The sequence below is a fragment of the Cygnus olor genome, chromosome 17, assembly GCF_009769625.2.
Source record: "Cygnus olor isolate bCygOlo1 chromosome 17, bCygOlo1.pri.v2, whole genome shotgun sequence".
Taxonomy (NCBI): Eukaryota; Metazoa; Chordata; class Aves; order Anseriformes; family Anatidae; genus Cygnus; species Cygnus olor.
The window spans coordinates 2,510,210-2,529,468 of record NC_049185.1 but is presented as its reverse complement, the minus strand read 5'-3'; the positions used below and the strand labels follow the sequence as shown (position 1 = coordinate 2,529,468).

General features: G+C 43.3%; 1 long non-coding RNA gene across 2 annotated transcripts in view; it reads right to left on the bottom strand.

The window, feature by feature from the left end:
• LOC121079652 overlaps nt 1–17,823 on the bottom strand; it is a 147,075-nt gene extending 129,252 nt beyond the window's left edge. For both annotated transcript variants that reach the window (XR_005825125.1, XR_005825124.1), the window contains exon 1: nt 17,626–17,823. This is a non-coding gene — a long non-coding RNA (uncharacterized LOC121079652). The remainder of the gene's footprint in view (nt 1–17,625) is intronic.
• Nucleotides 17,824–19,259: the final 1,436 nt, after the last annotated feature.

The window sequence follows — 19,259 nt, the reverse complement described above, 5'->3', positions numbered from 1 at the left end:
GATTTAAACAACGTATGACCCTTTTGTGCATTCATCCACTACTTTCAGAGAGCAGAAATACAATTAACCTCATTTCTGTCCTCAGGATTCTCTCTAAAATAGCAAGCTACTATGTGAGAGAAGTCTACTTGACTTCTCCCTGGGACAAAAGTGGTTTGTCTTTTTTTTTTTTTTAAAAAAAAAAAAACCACCACCATGGTCACCCAGCAGAGCTAGTACAGTCAAGGAAGTGAACTGGATCTTAGTGTCACTTGCTAACGTCACAGGGCTGACATCTTACTTTTGTCCATCACTACTGCACAAAGGGAAAATGCAACTGATGTAATTTACCACAAGATTGGACCTATAAATTGCCTAAACTGATAAGGAGTTGAAGCAACAGGCCCTCCCATTTCAGTATAAACCACTGCTTAAACACCGCTCCCAGGTTTGCAAAGCCAGCAGTTAAAACTGTGATTGTTTTACTCGCAGATTAAACACATTTATCTGAAGTTTTTGCAACACAAAACAAGACAGTGCTTCTTTCACAGTTACTTCTAACACAGAATGGCCCAAGAGGCCCTTGCTCCTCAGTGTTTATATGGGACTCAGAGTTACCACCTCAGGTGGCTTAATTTATCTGGTTATGACATTCGACTAACGCAGTACTTTATCCTACACAAACAGATTTTTCTCCTTATTGCAGAGCAAATAGGTTTAGATAGTGCAGATTTGCTTTCTTCAGGGACTGGGGAGAGAGAAGGCTGGGGCAATAAAATCCATTATATCTATCTTTTTGTATCTCCTTGTCATGAACTTCTAAGAAAAGGAACTGAGAGGATCACTACTGAGAAGAGCACTATAATTGTGGCTCCTGAGCACCGCATGTAGAAGATTGCCAAGGCAACCAATCATTCCACGGCAAGGGCAGAGGTAGTTGAGTTAAGATGAGGTTGTTACAAACCCCTGTTGTGCATAATCATATAGTAAGCAACATTTTTAAAAGGCTCTTGAATAAAATAGGACAGAGGGAAAAGGAATGAGAGAAATTAATTTCCTCTATTTTTCTGCTTGCTCACTGATTGAGGTACAAGAGCAAATTATATGCATGTCCTGCACCTGAGGACACCGTGGGCTGGCAGGGAAAAGCTAGCCGCTTTCTTCACAAATGTAATGCAAGAGGCTATGACAGGTAGGACAATGGCTAGTTTTATCTGGAAAAAAGACAGTTTAGTTCATAACTTTTTTGAATATGAAGCCTGGAAAGAAAAGTGCTCTGATGCAGAAGCTTAAGTCTCTGCCATTTTTGTTACAAATTTCATTCTTGGGGGAATGTTTGAAGTCAACAAGATCTTTTTGCAAGTAGGATTTACAATATGAGATTTGCAGATCAAATTCCTAAAATCTGAAATGGATAGGTCTTTCCCTAGCTTCCTGTATCCCATTGCTTCTAGTTACTTATAGCAGTACAATGATTCATGGGACTGGATGGTCAGCTGAAGCAGATAAATTTTTCTGGCTGAAAGTAACCTTTACAGGGGGTTATTTCAGTGATTCAGCTTATACTGCTGCCCCACAAACAGTTCATCAGCATAACTGAAAGGAGTGTCTTGCCATGGCATAGGATGTTGCTAAATAAGATTCATTACTAAAGAAAGTCTACCATAATGCTTCACTGAACAGAGCCGGCAATTTATCACCTCATAGACACTGCTCTCCCCCACTGACCTTCCATTTTTCTTTTTTTTTTTTTATATAATCTTTAAGAATAATTATTGCTTCACAAATGGCTGTTTCCTTTGGGCTTGCTGTTTTCCTGTTTTGAGCCACATTCAGTTGCTGGCTCCTTCACTAAATTCTTTGCAAACCAGCCTGGCAGCATTCTAGAGCCAGGTTGTGAGGATTTCAATTGCACAAGTTTAATTGACCCCTATGTTCTGCAGCTAAATCTGTATCCACCAGATTTTCAGTTGCAATGGGAAAGAAAACAACACCCAAATAAGCTCCAACAGGTTCTTCAGTGTTACTTGTTGCCAATTTCCTCTATGTAGAGCATTAAGCATCACCCTCACAGCCTAATGTAAAAGGTATTGTGTTCAGGAGCTCCAAAGAAAGAAGGATCAGAATGGAATTATCAGAATGGAATTGTGTTTCTCATCCTGTCAGTAACTTGTGATATATGGGACATTGTGATATATTGGACAAATCACTTCTCCAGTCCTCTCTTGCTTAATCAGGGGTAGCAGTGGTGTCTAAGCAGTAAAGGTACTAGGTGTGGTGTCATATGCATAAATTCACCCCCATCAGCCCCACAAGAATGCTCTTATATCTAGGGGTTTGGCATGCATGGAAAAGGCCTTTTCTTTTACATTTCCAGGAAGTGTAATTGCTGTGTCTTTCTTTCACCAGCTAACTGTATTTTGTACATAGGACCCATTTCCTTGGTGTACAGCCCTTGCCTGTTGGAATTAAGACAAAAACTATCCCCATGAAACCAAAGGTGAGTATGGCATATATCAGAAGTGAGATTCCCCCACTGTTGTCCTGCAGTGGTGCTGTGTTGCAAAATTCGTCTGCAGCCATAGCAGGGATTGATTTAAGCAAAACCCAAAACATTCCTCAGGGACGGCATTTTCCGACCTTACTATCTTACATGACCAGGAGGTTTGCTCATCAAGTGTTCTCCCCATCACATAAAGCATGGCTGTTAGCATTATTTAACTGAACCTCAGAGCATACAGGAGTCTTCAAGGGCAGTGAGGGCCTGACATGGACTGAAGGTCCTGCAAGTTACTTTCGCTGTTTTGTTAAAGACCTTTGGCGTCACCCGTCTTTGTGGACTTAAGTACCTCCTTGCAGAGAAAGAGGAGGACTTTCTGCTGCTTGTAAAAATTCTTCTTGATGGTGTTAAGCTTACTGCTCTTTCTTCCTCCTCAATGCTGTAGTAAAGCTAAGGCCAGATACAGGACAGCAGCTTATTTTCTTGGAATGTCAGTTGATTAAGTTTTATTCTGGACAAAGTGAGCTAAGAAGAACAAAGACTAAAAGAAATCTTGCTTGGCACTACTAAGTGTCAAAAGGGGCAAAAGGTCATGAAACGGGTTGGAATATGGCTCATTTAAGCAGGTGCACAGAATGGTACAAAGCTCTGAGAGGTGTGGCCATTTCTGAACTCATTATCCCACTATAGTATCTTTATATATTAAAATAATTTCTTTATATACCTGAAACTAAGTAATTGCAATCAGTAAACTCTGAAAATTTAATATAAAATCCTATGATTGATGTGAGCTGAAAAACCATTATTGGTAGAAAAACTGAGGCCCTTTAGCAGCCTGTGACTTGCCTGAAATTTTGCATTAGAAAAGTATTGAAGTGTCGCATCTAATAAATATAGTACAGTTCTTTGCTTTATGGTGATTAATGGAGCTAATAAGTATTTAAATAGATATCTAGCAACGAACCAGCTGCAGAGCTTTCCTGCACCGGGGTCTGTCTCAGTGAAGTTGCAGCTAAATGCTGTATAGCCCTTAGCTGCATGTTTCTTTTACTGAAATTAGGCTGCAACTCACTCAAACTAGTAAGCTTCCAACTTCCTGTATACTTGCCCATCTGGGTTTTTGGTTTGCTTTCCTGCAAAAAATATAAAACTTTCAAAGAACTGAAAAACATGTTCTTCAGTTATCACAGGCCACTTGAGGAAATTACTTCTTCCATAAATGTTAGATGACCAAAGAAATAGATATTTCTCTTATGTAATTTTGTGTCTCTGGAAGCTTAGTTGTTTGACTGCAGTTCAAGTTCCAACCTCACATTCATGTTCTAATCCTCTTCTTCATATTTTATGATCCTCAAAGTAAACTGCATGTTTTTCACTGACATTCTGTTCAGCTCTTTTCCCTCCCTTTGTTTCAGTACACAAATGGGTCACAATTTTACTGTTATCCCGGTCTTTTTAAAAAAAGTATCTTCCCCATTTTATATACCCCCTTCAGCCTGCAATACCACATCTTCCCCATAAAGAATTCAGGTGTGGGTTTTGTTTGGTTTTGGTGAGGAAGGATGCTTTTATGTTGAGGCAGACAACTGCAGTTCAGGGTATTTAGGTTCTGCCCACAGGGCTTTTTACAAAGTTTTAACAGTTTGTTTAGCAAGTCATTACTTGACTTCTGTGGCATTGCTAAAAAAGATGGGAATAATACTTCGCTATTTCAAGCCAATGCAAAACTAAAATAGTGCTTTTGAAAGTATGCTGAAACAGCCTCTTTCCCCTCAAATAGAAGGTGCATTGGAGGCACTTCGTTAGTGTTATCTACTTACCCAGTCTCATCTGGATTTTACATGCTTTTGCCCTGTGGTTGTTTATGTTGAGTAGGTACAAATACTAGAAATATGATTATATGCTGTGAAGTAAATTGCTCTTATTTGCTGTTTTGTCCATAAAAGCTTCCCGTAGGAGCTCAAAAGGTAATTTAAGCCACATAAGAGTAGGTTTTATGCACCAACGAAAATTTTATCCTCTTCAATGTCCTCATCACTACCTTAATATGACTTGTGTATCCTCTTCTCAAGAAGTTTAATGAGGGGCCCATGTGCAATGACAAGACTAACTCATCAACAAAAAATTGTGCCTAAGTATGCAGGAGAAGTGAGAACTGCCTCGAACAAAGCTATAAAGTCATGCCTAGTTTTACAGGCTTTACAGCCCCAATCGCACACATGCTTCTGTAAACCTGTATTGCATACTAGTTGCTTGGACTAAGAGGACAAGACTTCTGGTATTATGGCTTTGGTTGTGCTCCGAAGACAGGAGTACTCTTCCTCTGAGTGTGCTGTATTTTATCCAGCACACTCCACAGAGAGAGTCTTATGTTTATGCCAGTGAAATTTCCCCATGAAATGAGAACCTATTTCCCTTCCCCCTAAATTTGAGACAATGCAGATAGGGCTTCAGTTCACCAGGCCCAAGATGTTACAAACTTATCTCTCACTTCTCACCTGGAAGCTGTGCATTCTGATGTCTCTCAAGTCAACATTTATCTCCCCAAATAAGTTGTAGGAGGAAAAAAGTTATTAAACTCCTGGGAGAAACTGGTTCCTTTTCTGAGAGATTTTGTTCCCTTTCCCATTGCCTATGAATGTCATCGTATCTGCTGTTTGCTGAGCAGGAAATGCATTATTAAAGCAGTTTCTCCTCCATAAACTGCTTTGCATCTGACTGTTTCATTGTAAATCCATAGCCACAAAGTCAGGCCACCTTGGGATAACCAAACGTGAAATCTGACCTGATGAAAATGGTTCATGCCTCCCAGCCTGCATTGCAACCTGCGAGAAGGGCTTTTATTATTTATTCAAAACCTGTTTAAATCCCTCTTTTTCTGAAACAACCATTTTAAAAATATTAAAACGCCACAGCTAAGCTGGGAGATTAAACAAGTTTAAACCTTATCATCGCAGGTGGGATATTAGTTCCAATAAAATGAGGAGAGATGGCAGGCTGTATGGTAACTGGAGCCCCTTCTACACAGTAACTAATCACTGAGAAAGCATTTGGTGAAGGAGGGGGAGAGCGGATGAGGGAGTGAGACAAACAATGCATCCAAGCTCCTGGCAACCCTAACTGTTTACCATGGTGATGCACAAAAGGAAGAATGCCATGCAAAGTAGCAGACCTGGATCTGTCCCCATAACACTTGCCCTAGATTCAAGTGCTCTGAGAAGCTGAAAATGTGACCTTCGGATATATTTTTTGTGTGTTGGATGCTGCAGCTGGTCAACACTGTTCCAAAGCTGTCAGAAGGGTGCACAGTACTTACCTATATATCTTCTGTTACACATTTTTCTTCTAAATGTTCAGGTTTAAGTGCACCTCTACCAGATCTCTACTCTTGTACCTATACTTTTTAAATGGAGCCATTTTTTTTTTCCTGCCAGTAGTATTAACAGACTTATTGCTTCATTAAAAAGAACTGAACTAACAAAAAGGACCAAATTCCAAATTTTGCAAGGGAAGGGATGACTTCTTAAGTTCCCCTTCCCTCCTGCCCCCCATGGGAATAACACTTGCTAATGGGCTGGTCCTGTTCAGGGCATCATAGCTCCAGCTTTCAAGTCAGGAGTAGCCTACTGGAACAACTTCAATGTCCCACAACTAGGTCAACCCTTATCTTTCTCTCCCCAGGGTTCTCTCACAGAAGCAAGCTTGTATCTAGTCCTGTGATGCAGAAGGACCAGAAGTCGAAGCACAGAAGAAAGCTGGAGCCCCAGCACACAGGTTGGACACCTAACTCTTGAGGCATGTACAGAGGAATCCTGCAAAACCTAGTGAAAGTGCAAAATGAGGCTCTTATCAGTGCAGATACTTCAGCATCTGAATGGTGAGAGAATCATTTACTGCCAAGAGAAATTACATTGGTTGCTTGCAAATATTCACCTCATTTGGTCATGAACATTGCAACCTATGTATCTGGTCCATTCCTAGGGCATCTTCCCCTAGGACACGATGTAAAAAAAGCGCAAGCCAGGTTTTGAAACCTGAGGGAGGGGCAGTAACCATTCAGTCCTATTTCAAGAATTCAAGTACACTGGCCATGAGAATCTTAAGAAAACTCTAATATGTAAAAACTCACTAGGATCCAATTAGCTGGAAACAAAACAGTTTGGAACTACATCACTCCCGTCCCTCACTGTTGAATCTGACAGTTTTGAAGCAGAAACTAACATTGCCACTCCTCCACATACAAATACACTGTAAGGACAGTTTTTCAAAGGAGAAGGAAAGCTTTGACAGCCTGGAACTGGCTTATTTGGGCTGGACAGCTTTTGTATGACCATCTTGGAGGAGAATGCTGGGCATACGTTAATCTATCTTTTTTTAAAACACGGACCTGTTTCTAACAGAAGAATTTGTGCTTTTACCATGTATCACAGGCACTTAACTCCTTAGGCAAGCAGGCGGTGTGATTTGTATAAACCCAAATCATTAAATAGCCCTTGGCCTTAAAGTGAGGCAAGTACCTGCCTGAGCTATGTACTTAAATTCTTAAGTGAGAAAACAAGGGGGGCAAGGTTAACAGAAGCCTCAGAGAGCTAAAAAACAAGCAAAACACCTAGGAGAACTCCTGAGTAAGACATCCAGAAAGAAATGGGAGAAAATCTGATAAGAGCAAACAAGGAGCTTTGATGTCTCAGTGGGGCCACCAATTGGTGTCAAGGACTGAAATGCAGTTGAAATATTGGTGGAAAATCTTATACACCCTTGCTATGTTGCTTGAGACCAGATCAAGAAATAATAGCACAACCGGACTGCACATCAGGAATAGGTGTGGTGCAGAACCAGCTATCAGGATCTATACAAGCACACCTGCTTGTGTACTCGCTGCCTATGTTGCAAAGACCTTAGTGATGCTCTCTGCCTCCTCTTTTCATGAAAGAGGACTGAAAAGTCATCTTTCTGACTGAAAGGACACTCCACCGAGGAGCGGGACAAGGTTGATCATACTGAGTTAGAGATTTCCATGAGATTCCAGTGAGTAGCACATAAGTAAACCCACAGAAAGGACCTGCGTGCGGTGCAAAACATCCCCATCTGTTTTCTCTTGAAGGATGGACTTCCTACTCATGAAGTGGTTCAGGTAAGTTTCCTACTGGCAACTTCAAAGGATTAGAGTGATTGCCCCCCCCCTTTTTTTTTTTTTAAAAAAAATCTCCCTTCCTCCTAGTCTTTGCAGTCTAGGATATTTCCTTTTTCTGAAAGCGACACAGACAGTTCCTCCATATTCAGTATTCCTATATAGAGTTTAACTTTAGGCAGGGGACAATCATCATTTCCTATCTCAGCTATATTTGTCTCTTCCTGTTTATGCCTATTCCTATGTATCAGCAGCCTATAATTGCTGTTTTGGATGTAAAGCATGTTTAAAATGTCATGTTTAAATATTCATTGTCTGCTTCACCATTGTGATGCCTGCATCAAAGAGATGTATAGAAAAACCTCTCAATCTGATGTGCATGATTTTAAAACACCTCCATTCCACATTATTTGCTGTTGCCTGGTTTGCGCTTTGAAAATGTCACAAAACAAGCAAGCCCTGAGAATCCATTGTGCTGGCTGCCACAAGTACAACAAATGAATAGCATTAATAGCAACAAATAGAAGTGATACATAAATTTCTTATTTGAGTGTAATGGCATTCATTAAAACCCTGGAATTACAGAGATCGTCCACAAGACACGCACTACTGCCTTCTACTCATGATGTGGTCCCACGATTCTAAGGTAACTATGTCCTCAGTGGAAGAGTTCCTTAATTTTGTGTCTGCTTTAATGTAACACAGATGTTAAGTCTCTTCTGCATGCAAAAATTCAATCCCTTACCAGACTGAGTGCAAAGTCCCTCTGCATTTCAAAGTTGCTGAGACTTTAACACAAAGGATGCCACACAAGGCATCCCAGCTGGCAGCAGGTTCAGCAGTCCACAGGTAGAGACCCACACTTCCAGCCCTGGCCCACAGGCTTGAAGGTAAGATTCTGTATGCACTTAAGTTGCACTAACCACTTTGAATGTGCAAAAGAAAGGTTTACACGTGGAACTTCACCTTGCTGCTGTCAGAGAGCACCAGAGAGGCAGCACCGCAGATCAGCTAGTTCTAGCATCTAAGATTTAGTTGCTCCACAGCTCTGCTTTTAGAAACCAGGTCTTCAAACATGGGCAAAAGACACCCCCGAGGCAGCAGAGAAGCCCCGTCACACCTCGGCAGCACGACAAACTTTGCACAAGTGACCCGTGGGGGCTCCTGGCGCCTCCTGCTCCTCGGCACTCCCCAGCACCCCCCAGCCTTGGTCTGCGGCGACACCTCCCGGATGGCTCCGGGAGCGGCCCCGGAGCAGGCGGCTGTCGGGATCTGTCGTGCCAGAAGGACGGTGCGCGCTTCCTCTCCTGCCGTTGTCTTTTGTCTGATACGCGGATTCGCTACTTGTAAAGATCCTTTTGAATTTAGATATTAAGACTGGGTCCAGGAACTCAACATCCTTTGGCAGCCCTTTCCCAAACCCATTCACAGAGGAAGGCTGCACTTTCTCCAGACCCTAACCCTAGCCAGCGCCCAGGTCCAACAGCACCCCACCTAGGGCTGCCATGAAATAGTGCTCACAGTGGAGAACTTTGGGTAGCTCTCATCATCCTTTGGCAGCCCTTTCCTGAGCACAGCAAACAGAGGCAGTAAACAGATGCAGCAGTTTACACAGCAGTGTCTGGGCTCTGGTTAGAGCTTTTGAGGATCTTGGTGGAGGTTGTAGGGTCTCCTGAGGAACTAGAGGTGATTATTGCCAGTCCTCTGATCAGACAGGTAGATTCAGTTGACTTGACTGAGTGGTTCAAGCACCCTGTGAGTCAGTGCCAGGAAGAGACCTATATAAGAGCCTTGGAGCACAACAAACGGAGGCAATGGCTTATGCAGAAGGGTGCAAAAGGTCGCCTTTGTTTCCAATCCTAGTACACATGCTTCCTCAGATATGGCCATGACACACCGCAGAGCATATTCCCCAGTAGCTGCTGGAGTCTCTGCATCAGCTGTGTCAGAGGTCTAAACCCAGACAGACCCCTGACAGCAGCAGTGTTTCTTCTGGTCTCAGGCTTGGGAGCGCTTGGGGCCTCTTTGGGAGGCCTGGACTGAGTCAGCCCTCCTGTAGAAGGTGTGCTGTTGTGCTTGAGCTGTGCTGTCAGATAAGGGAGTTACAAGAGGAAGTCAGCATGTTGTGAAGCATCTGAGAAGATGATCAAGAGATGGACAGGGTGATCATGGAGACCATACAGCTCGAGGAATCCCAACCCTGTCCAGCAGTGGAGTTGTCAGAGGGCTCTGCACAGAGTGGTACATAACACTATAGGAGAGGGCTGCAAGCTGGTCACTTCTCATACGAGGAGAAAGGGTTACTCCTTACTCCTCTTACTCCTTCTGAAGCCTTGCCATTGAGGAACAGGTTCAGTGCCCTACAGGCTGAGGAAGAGCTGGGCAAGACTTCAAGGGAGTCAACTGCACCGACAGAGCCTGTGCCTAGCAGCAACACCTGGAAGAAGCAGCAGGTGATTATGTGACTCCCTGCTGCAGGGTATGGAGGCACCTCTCTGACGACCTGACCTCATCTCTAGAGAGGTTCATTGCCTGCCAGCGGCTCAGATAAGAGATGTCATGGAAAGACTGCCAAAGCCTGTTTGTGAGTCAGACTATTACCCTCTGCTGCTCTTCCATGTGGGTGCTAATGACACCAAGGGTAAATTAGAAACCATCATGCTTTAGAGCTCTGGGCATGGTGGTCAAGGGCCTGGGAACCCAGGTCCTTTTCTCCATACTTCAAGCTGGGGGGAAAGATGGGAGGAGGAGGAGACATATTCCAAGTCAATGACTGGCTATGCTGCTGTTGTTGGCAACAGGGTTTTAGTTTCTATAACCACAGAACCCTGTTTGAAGATCAAGAACTGATGGGGAAGAGTTGTGAGCCACCTCACTAAGAGGGGCACACGTCTTTGCTAACAGGATGGCCAACCTGGTAAGGAGGGCTTTAAAGTAGGAAAGACAGGGGAAGGGGAGAGTTACAGGGACAGGGTAGATACGCCTTTTGCTGCCAAGTTGGGATGCCTCCAGCAGGCACATGCAGCCAGGGGAAGTGAGTGTAAGACATGACTATGGAGGATCCTCTTCCAGCCTTCCTGGGAAACCTGTAGGCTCAGTCACCTCCCTGAAATGCTTGTATAGCAATGCATGTAGCATAGGAAATAAACAGGAGGAATTGGAGATCTGTGTGCAGTTACAAGACTATGAGCTCATTGCAGTTACAGAAACTGTGTGGGATAGCTCACATGACTGGAATGCTGTCATGGAGGGCTATATGCTTTTTTAGGAAAGACAGTCCAGGAAGGTGAGGTGGAGTTACTCTTAATGTCAGAAAGCAACTGGAGTGCATTGGGTTCTGCCTAGGGGTAGATGAATAGTGTCTTGAGAGCTTATTGATAAGAATTAAATCAGCTCCATACCATAGCTGATGCTGTTATGGGTGTTAGCTATGGGCCAGCTGGTCAGAAAGTAGATGAAGCCTTCTACAGACAGCTGGTAGTAGCCTCACAGTCACAAGGCCTGGTTCTCATGGGGAACTTCAACCACCCTGATATCTGCTAGAAAGACCACACAGCTAGGCACAAACAGTCCAGGAGGTTCCTGTAGAGCACTGATGACAACTTTTGGACATGTGAGGTCAAGGAGAGGTATGCTGCTAGGCCTTGTATTAAGAAACAAAGAAGAGCAGGCTGGAGATGTGATGGTTGGAGGCAGCCTTGGCTGCAGCAACCACAAGATGGAGTTGGGGATCTTGTGAGGAAGAAGCAGGGCAAGAATTAGGTTTGTAACCCTGGACTTCAGGAGAGCAAACTTTGGCCTCTTCAGGGACCTCCTTGGAGGAATCCCATCAGCAGGGCCCTAGAAGGAAGGGGGGAATCCAAGAGAGATGATCAATATTCAAGCATCACTTCCTCTAAGCTCAAGATTGATGTAGCCCTATGAGTAAGAAGGCAAGCAAATGAGGCCAGGGACCTGCATGAATAAGCAAGGAGCTCCTGGCAAAACTCAAACAGAAGGCAGCATGTGGAAAAGAGGGACAGGCCACATGGAAGGAATATTGGGAAGAAGGCAGCATGTGGAAAGGGGCCAAGGCCCATTGGGAATTCAGTCTCACCGGGGACATCAAGGACAAGAAAGGCTCCTTCAAATACATCAGTAGCAAAAGGAAGGCTAGGGAAAATATGGGCCCACTGCTGAATGGGGCAGGTGCCCTGGTGACAAAGGATACAGAGAAGGCAGAGTTACCAAATGCTTTCTTTGCTTCAGTCTTCACTGACCCTCAGGAACCTCAGGCCCTAGAGACAAAAGAGGAAGTCTGGAGAACAGAGGACTTCCCCTTGGTCGCGGAGGATCAGGTTGCAGTTGTTTAGGCAAACTTGACACCCACAAATTCATGGGTCCCAATGGGATGCACCCACAAGTGCTGAGGAAGCTAGTGGATGTTATTGCTAGGTCGTTCTCCCTCATCTTTGAAAGGTCACAGAGAACAGAAATCAGAAATACCTGAGGACTGGAGGAAAGCCAGTGTCACTCCAGCCTTCAAAAAGGGCAAGAAGGAGGAGCCAGAAAACTACAGGCCAGTCAGCCTCACCTCCACCCCTGGAAAGGTGATGGAACAGCTCATCCTGGAGGTCATCTCCAAGCACACGGAAGACAAGATAATAGGGAAAAAACTTTAACAGTAGTAGTGAAGAGCTCTACTGCTTCTTGGCCTGGTGAAGAATTGTCAAAGGCCCAGAGCATATGCCCTGCAGAGATAAATGCAGGCAGTTCCTGGCTGTAGGTATAGACAAGAACATGTGCACACACTTAGGAAAGTTAAGTCTCAGGTCAGCCCCAGAACTCTCCCAAGTTGTACAAAGCCTTTGTTCTGGCTGTGACCTTTGAAAGGTGATACATGAGAACTTAACATGAGGTGCTGCTAGGGGATCTTTTGAAAGGTCTGTGGTGCAGCTGAGTCATTTCCACATTAGCCCCATGCACACATTCTCATTACTGATGCCTGTTGTACTCTAATGGAGGTGGAGAATTTGAGGCCTCTGTCAAAGATGGAACCTTCTGAAGCCTAAGCAGCAAGGAAGAGTCCTTAGCCTCCTTGCAATGATTTGGGCTTCCCTTAGCAAAAGGAAGTGTCTTCCATAGCTCTGAGTCACACACCACCACTGGAAACAATTCTCTGTACAAGTCCACCAGGTGGAAGAGCCTGGTGACTGCAGTGGCTCAGGGGCCCTGTGGCCTCAGCTGACTTTGAGGGAACTTTGATACTTGCAAATCCTTCGGTCTGCACTGGGGCACAAGTATCCTGCCATGTTGCCCTTGGAAGCAAAACTTGGGATTTCATGCAGGCTTCAACTTGCAGGTTGTTGAAGCTGGATACTGACAACAGGAAACAACTGACCTCTTCGTGCTACTGGAGGCAGCTCCTGCAAGCTCAGTCATATCCTCTCAGGTCTCCTCAGCACCACATTTCACCCAGGGACAGTTCTTACTACTCCAGAGACAAACATGCAACAGTACCATGACAGGCAGACAAAAGCACACCTGATCTTGATTTAACTGGGATCCTGAAGTATTTTGTAGATGCAGACACCTGCTGTCAGCTGCTATATCATGAGCAGCACAAGAACACTGGCTACAGGACAGTGTCTCACTACACTATTTACACCCCATCCCTGAAATGAGTGTTAGACCTGTAATTGCAGAAGTATTCCTATATGCTTGCTTTTCAGTCTCAGATCTTCTCTATAATGTTCCCCACTCTGACACCCCCCCCCCAGCCCCCCAACAGAACAGCACATACAACTCAACAGAACATAACAGCTTCTCTGAGGCCTCTTCGCAATTCTACAGGCTTTTGACACATTCCTCAGGAAGCACAAGGCCTCATCTAGTGAATGATTCAGATAAATATCAGCCTGGCAGCTAAAGATGGAGCAAGAGATGAATATAGAACTGGCTCGAGCTTTCTGGAACCTTTTCGCAGTCTTCAGCCTCCTCCCCTGGTTCCCATCTTCTTTGGAAAATAAACAGCTCCGATTGTTGTGCACTTGAGATTATGAAAACATCAAGTCCATTAGTATTTGGCAAAGTGCTCTCTCATTTCCTTCTGATGTAATAATTGAGAGAGAGGGAGAGGAGACTGCAAAGATAGCACAAAGCACAAGTTAATGACCTTCTCGCATGTATGTGTGGGCTCTTTTATAGGGAGCCTTTTCCAATCCCCATCTCGCCTCCACTCATACTGTTTCAGCTGAAACACTGCTTCAATGTGGCTTTTATTATTTGATCTGATGTCCCTTGGCTGGCCTTCAGAGGCAGCTAAATGGCAGGCAGGTGGGGGTCTAAGAGACAAAAAGCAAATGGAGCTAGTGCTTCAACAGGCCTACTGCATACAGTCATCGAAGCTTCACTCTCAGCAGGCAAACGTCACTGTAGCCAAATTCTTTGCTGCTTTCACTTCTGTTACGCATTTAAGTTAATTTGTCAGGGTGTTCTATTTCCCTCTGTGGAAGATTATGTGGAAAACTGTAAGCCCAATAAGATCAGAACATAGGTGGAATGACCAGGTGTAGAGAAGAATCAGCTGTTGAGGAAAAATTAACTGAGGTCATTGGTTGCCACTATGAAACATTGGACTGGGCACCCACTTATTTAGTTGCCAGATTTGTGGCTTTTCTTTAGGTACCTAGAGGCAAATTAAGGTCAGATAAATTCCACAGAAGGGTGTAGTGTTGCCTATTTCCTTCTAAGGACTTTACTTCTGTCTTTAGAATTGCTCCCAGAAGCCTCCAGAGATGTGTAGCTTTCCACAGTAGCTTAGCTGGAACCATGCCAAAAATGCCATCTCATTTTGACAAAAAAAAAATCTCAATTCTGATTATGAATCTAAGCTCAAGTTTTGAGGAAATGAAAATTACCTTTGTCAGAGGTGGTTTTAAGTTCCGGTGATCCACTAGGGAATAGCAAATTACTAGGCTTCCTTAGCAAAAAAAAAAAAGGTGATAATGTGGATATTCATTCTCCATCACAGAAGTCCACTGACAACTGCAGCTCAATCTAGCCCTGTGCCAGGTCTCCTTACCCCTATAGTAGCGAGCATCCTGGAAAGAGGGTGCACATGCAAGGTTACAAGAGGTTTCAGTGAAACACCTGCTTCTATAGGTAGGGCTTCTGTCAAGACTGCCAGTAGTGCCAGAAGGCAAGTTACATATTTCCTCAGTGCCTGGAGGAGTTCTTCCCTTTCCTCCAAGATAAGGTTGCGCATACATCTGCTCCATTTGTATCCAAGACTGTTTTAATAACAGAATTAAGGAAGTTTGTCTGATGTCTCAGCAGGGTTTGGACCGTTCATTTTTTGGCCAAGGCATACTGGGCTTACATGTTCCCGGGCAAACCACTTATCCTTTGTGCAGCAGCATTAGGAGACCTGGCAACAGGTGGAGAATCAGTTTTACCCTCTCTTAACCTCCAATTCCTAGAAGGAACTGACAAATGGATTACAGGATTGATGTGTCCCAAGAGATGCGTGATTTTTGAGAGGCCCTTTAGAAGGGCCACCAGCTAGTTTCAGGACTGTAACAGAATTTCCTTACCAATCTAATATACCCTCACATTCAATAAAGAGAGATTTCATATCATAGAAAAGAGGCCTTTTTACAGACCTGGTTACATGTACAGTCATTTCCTTTTTCCCCTGTACATTTTCTCCCCCATATTTTATGCATGCAGAGACACATACATTCTTACTCCTTTCTGCCATACTTATGGCTTCAGTTTTGATTTCACTGATTGCACACACCAATGTCTGCAAAGCTGCCTTAACTTGAAACAGTTGGGAATTCAAGGTGATTACATTTTTTTCCTTCAGATACATTGTTTTAGTTAAAAGCCACTCTGGCTGCTCCATAAGAAAACCAGACACAGTGGTCCCCATTGTCCAACTCTTGGCCAAGGTAGCATGTATGGATTAAGTGATGAATTGCAAAAAGGGCCTAAAAGCAAAGCTGCAACTTCACAAAAAGGCCATTAAAGGTGAGCGCTGTCAGTAAAGTGCTCATTTAGAATAAGCTTTTATGACCCTCCATCTTCCCAAGACATACACAAGCCACAGATTGTTCAATCTGCCAGACTCCCGCTGCTGCAAAGTGACAGATTCTCATCTGAACTTGGCTAGGAGATCTTGCTGCAGGGACTGTGGTTCTCTGACTATAACTATCTACTCACAGCTGGAGAGAGAGAACAAAACCTTGGTCCTGGTCAGAGACACAGAAGTTTGACAGTGAAACTTCAAGATGAAAAATTAAAAATTAGGAAAAGAAAATAGAACACCTACTTTCTAGCCTCTCCCTCCCCTCCCCTCCCCCCCCCCACTTAGCCCCATTCAGTTCCACTGAATACCGTAAGAAATAGTTCTAAGAACCATTTAGCTCCTTTCATACACCCCTTTATATGGTTCTAAGTCTATAAAGCATTTCAGACTCAGTGGTTTGCAGGTTTCTGGTAATTGGAGAGCCTGCAGTTGGTAGGAGCAAGGACTAAAGCAGCAAGGGAGGATTATAAAAGATGTCAGGTAGGACAGAAGTCTTCTTGTCATGGAATTTATGGTTGGTCACCACTGTTAAATAGGCTTTTCAGACTTCCTGAGAAGCTCTTAACAAGGCAGTTCCATTTTGTATACATCAGTTTCTCACCGAGAGGTTAAGTTAATTGCTGTTTTGGAACCAAAGCCCACGACCATCATTCCCTGATTTCAGATTGCTTTCAGGACCCTGACTGGAAGGTGTTATAAAGGACTGACAAATGTTTGCTGTTTAGATGCCCATGGTGTGATCCAAGACATTTCTCATTCTTAACATGTCCATGCTGACTTTTTCCCCCCAAAATTTTCAGGTTCCTTCTGGAAGATTAGAAGCAGCTACCACAGCCTGCTGTAAAAAAAAAAAAAAAAAAAATCACATCTTGAAGTGTGACCACTCCTAAAGTCAAATTCAAACCTAACCTACATATTCAGTCAAATGACTGCAACCCAACTGGAGCAAATGTATGTCCTAGAAACAGACAACAAAAGGTAAAATCTTCACCAGCTGATAGCTCCAAACGCTCCTCTTTGGGGAGCCCTTGTTTCCCACCTGAGATGGAATAGCAGAAAGCTTGCAGATGTGAGGAGGACAACTCACTGAACTGTGACATGCCCTGCCATTCTCCCAGCTGTTCCTGCAACCTTTCCTTTTGTACTTTGGACAAGCACATAGGAACAACAGTCATAAACTCAGACAGAACATCTGAAAAACCTCTTCAATAATAGTGTTGAAGTACAAGGGTAGGCAGCTAGCAAACAGAAGGCTTGTCAGCTTGGGGAAGGAAGGGAAGTAGTGCATTTATGGTAGCTAAATGGAAGACACAGGGATTCACAGTTAACAGAGAAGAACAGAAAGAGCAGGGCATGAGCATGTGTAAAGATAAGCAAGATGTTTCTTATGCAAAGATCTAGACAAGAAACCACTCATCAAATCACACTGCTTCATAGAGCATAGTATATGGTGCTTTAGCTTTGGTTACTTTCTTGATTTCTCCATCAGAATTCAGGGAGAGGTTTCATAAACAATTGTATCTGTCAATCCAGGAGATTATCAAGTACTTTTAAAAATACTTTTATATACAAAACCATTTGGAGGGCACAGGAACAATCTGTTTACTTCCACATATTCCAAAGATCATTCTTAAGAGTCCCCACGAGCCCAAGACTTGCCATGCAAACATTTGATTTTTACATAGAAGAATAAACCCAGGCAGGCTAAGAAGGATGCAACAGTGGCCCAAACCTAAAACAGGCTCCTAACCAGGAAGCTATTAGCAACCTGATCCAATTTTACAGTCCTTGTACAGCTAGCGCCCTGTGAGAGAACAAGCCTGATGCATCCTTCCCTGGCACAAAGCCCACCAAGTAACACTTTGCTATGTAGAAGAATAGAAGAAACACCAATATAACAACAAATATATGAAAAGTTTATCAGCACATGATAATTATTCTTACCTTGTAGGCTGCTTCAGCTGAGTACTAATTCCAGAGGTCAGTAATAGTTCCTTAAACAAGGACTACTTGTAAACACCAAACACCTTTTAAAACAAAAGTAACCTCAAAAAAACAAACAAACAAACAAAAAAAAAACAGCCTAAACAAGAAGACCCCTTATAATGCTTGTAGAGCTGATAAATATATAAGGATGCACCTATGGGCATATATATGTGTGTGTGTGTAGCTGAAAAGGTAGATAGGACTAGTCAGCAAGAGGGCCAGAGGGTAATTTAGGGTCGGTTGACAGCAGAGACAGGTGGAAATGCTGAATGAATCAAGTTCTCTAACAAGCAGATAACTGAAGTGGGTTGAGCCTTGTCTAGATTGGGATGTTTTACTCTAGGAACACATCTACACATTGTCACCAATACAGTATTTTTTGGGAAAGTCCAGATGACATGCTAGATATTTCCAGTTTTTTTTTTTATTATTATTATTTTGCTGGGGGGAGGCTGTTCCAAAAAGTGTAATCTCTGAGTTCAAAGGCATTCCATCTCCACTTGCTCATTCTGCCCAGCTGAGGATAATGGCTCTCTCTACAGCTGACTGTTGTAGATGATAAAAAGTTTCAGGGCATAGCTGGTTTTTATTCTTCCATATCTGTTTGTTTTTCTAATTATTAGAAGGAAAACTCAGTTCTTGCCGTGCTTTTTGCACTTGAATCAGCCTAAGCTGTACAGATCTTAACTAGGGTTTGGTGATGTTGTAATGTGTTAGATACTTTTTTGAAATTCCATGGCTTTCCCAGTTATGTGAAGACTTCTAAGAGCACAAAAAATGCAGCGATTACACTTTTTCCTTTTCTGTATAAACAAATATTTTTTTGAAGTTTACATTGAATAAGACATTTTAAATATCCCAAAACAACGTACACAACTTTGAAGTTCCCTTTGTTGAGAGCTTCCAGATAGGTCAGAGGAGGATACAGTTTGTTACCATTCAGAACAACTCCTGACTTTGAATACTTATTATAAAATGGGACTTCTACCTCCTGAGTGGCTTATATGTAGCACAACATCTGTGAATGATAAAGAACAGCTCAAAGAGTTGTGCCACAACGTCCTCCATGGTATCTCCTTTTTGCTTGTCTCAAATAGTCAAATTCGATTTCCCATTCTCCACCTCAAGCAGCAGAAGAGATCACACATAATAGCATACCGTGCCACCAGTCCAAGCCCTTCACCCAATCCTTTTTTTTCTTCTGTGGAAAATTAAAGGTTTTGGTTTCAATAATCAAAGCACCTTCCAACAGTATATTCCACCTGCAGCAATCTGAACCTCTGTGCCTCTGTGCTTATTTTGGCATGTGGATAAGGGCTGGTCTGTACTGCTGTCCATGTCTGGATATCGTGTAGTTATACGGAGCGATCTGCAGCTAGATAGCACAGGTTCTGAAAGACGTCGTGGCAGTGATTTAGGCTATGTAGAGGTGTTACCTGGAGTTGAAGACAAGCTTGTAGAGGGCGCACAAACGACTCAGCTGGCAACATACAGTTGTCTTGAGAACATCTTCCTGAGCTGTAAGCTCACCTCAGGACTGCAACATACACATGCTTTATGGTGTAGCCTGATACTTTCTGTAAGCCAAACGT